The sequence below is a fragment of the Alligator sinensis genome, unplaced genomic scaffold (assembly GCF_000455745.1).
Source record: "Alligator sinensis unplaced genomic scaffold, ASM45574v1 scaffold94_1, whole genome shotgun sequence".
NCBI lineage: Eukaryota > Metazoa > Chordata > Crocodylia > Alligatoridae > Alligator > Alligator sinensis.
Window position 1 is genome coordinate 302,420 of NW_005842073.1, and position 4,983 is coordinate 307,402.

Below are 4,983 nucleotides of genomic sequence, written 5' to 3' on the forward strand. Positions count from 1 at the left end.
CCTCAGTCTCTCCTCATAAGTAATGTTTCCCAGCCCCCCTAACCATTTTTGTTGCCTTAAGCTGGACTCTAATTTGTCTACATCCTTCCTGTAGTGGGGGGCCCAAAACTGGATGGAGTACTCCAGATGTGGCTCCACCAGTGCCAAATAGAGGGGAAGAATCACTTCCCTTGATCTGCTGCCAATGCTGTAACTAATGCAGCTCAGCATGCTATTAGGTTTCGTGGCAACAAGGGCACACTGTTGACTCATATTCATCTTATTGCTCACCGTAACCCCCAGGACCTTTTTTGCAGAGTTGCTGCTTAGCCATTCAGTCCCCCACTTATACTGGTGAATAGCATTTTTCCATCCTAAGTGCAAGACTTTGCACTTGTCCTTATTGATCCTCATGAGATTTTTTTTCTGGTGCACTCCTCTAATTTGTCTAGACCATTCTGAAACCTTGCCCTATCCTTCATTGGATCTATTATTCTCTCCAGCTTGGTGTCATCTGCAAACCTGCTGAGGGTGCACTCCAGCCCATCTTCCAGATCATGGATGAAGATGTTGAACAAAACTGGCCCCAGGACTGACCCGTGGGGCATTCAACTTGATACCAGCTGCCAACTAGACATCAAGCCATTGATTACTATTCTTTGAACCTGATCATGCAGCCAGTTTTCTGTCCACTTTGCAGTCCACACATTGAACCTGGACTTCCTTAGTTTGCTTGTAAGAATATTGTGGGAGAACATATTAATGGCCAAAGGCTCTGCAATCACATCAGCCAACTCCTGCAGAATCCTTGGGTGGATCCCGTCTGACCCCAGGGACTTGTACATATCCAGGTTTGCTAAGCAGTCCCTATTCCTTCATGACTGTTGGCTGCTCACTTCCTCCTCAAACTGTGTGGACAGGTATAGTAGTCTGGGAGATGACCTTGCCTGTGAAGATTGAGGTGAAAAAGGCATCGAGTACTTCAGCCTTTTCCACAGCATCTGTCACTAGGTTGCTTCCCTCATTTAGTAAAGGACCCATATGCTCCCTGATCTTCCTCATGGCTAACATCCTTGCAGAAGCTATTCTTGTTACCCTTCATGTCTCTTGATGCAACTGCAATTGCACTTTAGCCTTCCTGATTTCAGTCCTGCATGCCCAAACAATACTTGTATATTCCTCCCCAGTCATTTGTTCAAGGTTCCACTTATAAGCTTCCTTTTTGTGTTTTAGCTCATCAAAGAGTTCCCTGCTAAGCCAAGCTGGTCTCCTGTGTACTTGCTGGTCTTATTCCACATCAGGATAGTTTATTCCTGCAACCCTAAGTTTGTTCTTGCACCCTTTAAAGTCCAACCAGCTTCCCTAGATGCCTCCCCTCCATCCAAGATAAGCACCCCAGGGGATCCTGCCCATTAATTGCGAGCGAGTCAGTCTGCTTTTCTGAAGTCCAGGGTCCTTGTTCTGCTGAAGATGAAAGTCTTCAGAAGATACCCCAACTTCTTTCCAAGAACATCCCAATTCTCCATGAAACATGGTGATAATTAGGTATATCATAGATTTATTGGAGTTTTGCAGTCTTGTACTTTCTTTTTTAGTTCAGCATTCCAGCAAGCTTGAGGCACTAACTTCTTATACTAACTATTAATATCTGGACATTGTAGGATGTTGTGCAGAAAAACACTGGGCATATGCCAATATTCTTTAGTAATTATTGAGTAATTATCATTGGATTGGTGATTATGCATGGAAATACATTGTATATTCATCTGAATCATGCAAAATGAGTTCCCTTTTCTTCAGGGCTGGTACACTGAGTACCTTCTTAAAGGGCTTATGGCAAGCAACAGTGTAGACTGATCATATCTAAAGAATATGTTTAACATATATAAATTCAGAAGCTCACTTTGGCTTAGAAAGTTATACTTGAGGACAAAGTCTATGCTGTTTGAAGCCTGATTTTTGCAGTTTGTTCTGAGTCCTGCACAAACTACAGGATGTCCAGCTTTTGTGAACAATCAAATAAAAAAAAAGTTAGGAGTTTTAGCATGGTACTATAAGTGAGCAGAAGCAAACTCCATTTGAACTGCCATGTTATAAACAGTACTCAGGGAATCTTCATGACCAGGATCAATAAAAAAGAAACATCATCTCTCTTACAGCCAGGAGCCATTAAACCCCGCCCCCCCAAAAAACAACAAAAAACAAAACACTGCTATCTTAAGGCATATCTTAGGATTTCACATTTCACTGCTTAAAAATGAGACTCATCTATTCAATGGTACTGTATGCTGAGGAAATGAGCAATCTAGCTCCATTTGATCATTAGCATTGGAACAGCAAAGCAAAACTACTGATTCCCTGACAGCCTGGGGCTTTCATGACCTAGGGTCACACCCGATACAGCAGCAATGTTAACTTCAAGCACTGTCCTAAACCATTTCAGTTTAGGAGAAAAGTGCCAGGCCCACCATGCTCTCTTTCTATAAGCATATATACTTTCTGCCATGGCTTTTACTGTAATACAGGACAACACCAACATAAACTTTGAATAGTAATTTAAACAAGCAATACTCAAGATTTTCCTTATTTATAAATCTGTTAAATATTTCCTTATGTGTCTCCATCCCATCTTTAATAAGTCTTGAGACAAAATCCTGGTTTCCCTTTTCCCCTTAACATCAAAGCAGCCATTACTAAAGGAATATGAAAATGCACAGAACACTCTTGTGGCAGCTCTGTTCCAAGGGGTGTTTCCCCTGTCCCTGTCAGCTCTTATTCAGTATGAATACTACCCTTACCTTCTGTGACTGATCAGAAGTTTCCAGCTTTTTCCCCTAAAGTAGTGCCTGTGGGTGCCAGGTGCCTGTGGGTGGATGCTGCCTGCAGTGGGGCGCTGCTGTCACAGAGGGAAGCACCAGCCTCCCCTGCAGCCCAGGTATCACTCTGCCCGCCGGCAGCTTGCCCTCCCCTCCTTGCCACCAGAGAGGCAGGGAACTGGGGTGTGGGCACGACACGGGGGTTTAATTGGCCCTAAATTAAAACAGTGTTTTTAGAAACCCACCACTTCAATTTAGGGCTCCTGTTTCATCTAGACATGCCCACAGAAACCACAATCTCTTTTTCAGAAGTTCCCTCAACTTGACAGCAACTAAAGATGCTGTCCTTTGTATTCAGTTTTTTCAACTACTCATGCATCCACCTTTTGGTGATTCCATGTATACCCTATTTCCCTAACTTGCTTATGGAAGCATGTAGCATCACAGAGACAATTGCTTCTTTAACATGATTTGAAGAAAACCAAATTAGGCTTAGTACATTCCCACTGAAAATAAGGCTATATAATAATGTCTGATATAAAACTGAACACCAGTTATAAACTTCACTGAAATCCATTGTAAATCTCTCCTTCCACTGCAGCCTCCATACCAGACCACTCTAGCTCATCTATCGAAAGCTGTCCTCTCTGAAATCTCTGGCGCTTTGGCTGAAATGGTGGGAATACAGTCTATGAAAGTAAGTTCCAACTGCACTTGCTATGCATGAACAGTGCAAAGATGTTTTAGGGCATGTGTAGATGGCACAATATTTCCCGTTTATGCTGATACAACCCACCTCTCTAAAAGTCCATTTAGCGCCTTAAACTAACACTACTTGGAGATGTGTTATTTTGCGCCACTCTAATTACGCTACCCCAGCTATGGAATGGTTTTGTTCAAACATCCACAAACTCCAAAGACTTACAATTGATCTCCTTCACCACCAGGTATCATTCTGTTCTGTCCTTTAGCCAGCAGATGCCGCTGTGGGGGTTTGTTCATTTTTGGGGTTTTTTTTGTTTTTTTTACTTTTGCTCACTCCTCCTCCCTCCCTCACAGCAATGGCTGCAAGAAGCTTATGTACCCCAACCCCAAGTAGTATACTACCCCCTCTTAATTTGTCCTCCCCCCATCTATAGTCTATGCCTTTCACTGGGGTGATAACTGGCCTGGCATTTCCTGGGGGCTCCCATGCCACTGAGAACCCCACCAAGCCACCCACTCCCAGCAGGGTGCAGTTTTAGGTCATGCCCAGGACCAGGAGCCTCCAAACCATTCCCTACAGATCCTCCCTTACATCCAGGATGTTGTATGTAGCTTTGCAGCCAGGCAATATTACTGCCTAACCTGCCAGCACCTAACTGCTCTGTTTATATAGGCAGCCAGGGATCTAAAATGGCTGCCACAATCAAGCACCTGCTGGCTGCTTGGCTCTGCCCTTAAAGTGGCAGACACCAACAGTGTTCTGTCACACCTTCCACCCCTGCCCATGTACCCTCCACCTGCACTGCCTTGCTCCACCCATGCTCCCCGCCATGTGCCCCTACTGTAGTGGGCATAGTTCCCGAGAACAGCTCCAGGAGCATCCCTGGAATGGTGAGTGTTTTGCAACTAATTTGAAACTTTGGAGTCAGTGGCTAGATGACTTCCTTCAATATTGTAAACCTTCTGGACTTCACATTCCATTTCAGAAACATGATGAATAGTCCAGAACGCTGGCTGCCAGACCTGCCAGCCAGGATATGCAGCACCACAGGTCATATTTAGGTAATATGTCCCAAAGATATTTGGAGGGGGGAGGGGGAGGAAGAGTCCATTTTTTTGACTGTGCGCCAAACCCCGCTCCTCTTCTCCTTTCTTCCTGCAGAAAACTTTTGCGGGTGGAAATTGTGCGAGCCGGGAGCGACCCGAGCCCTTTTCCGTGCTGCACGCGGGCTGTGGCCAGCAGCCCGGGCACACCGGGTCGGAGAGGGAAGGCCGTCGAGGTGGAATTAGGCACAAACACTTAACGGTAGTTTAAAAGATTGTTTACTTACACCGAGATAGCAGTGGTGCAGGCTGGAAAACTTGCTTGAGTTGCGGTTACAGACAGACAACACAGACGGTCTCATGGAGGTTGCTAGGCTCCACGGTACAGAGCTCCGGATGCTCTGGGTGAACGAGCCACCAAAATCAGAATCGTAGATAC

At 45.0% G+C, this 4,983-nt stretch overlaps 1 protein-coding gene across 29 annotated transcripts in view; it reads right to left on the reverse strand.

Annotated features, from left to right (window-relative positions):
• Nucleotides 1-4,983, reverse strand: part of LDB3 (LIM domain binding 3) — a 217,764-nt gene that overhangs the window by 134,701 nt on the left and 78,080 nt on the right. The gene's annotated exons all lie outside the window — the stretch shown is intronic.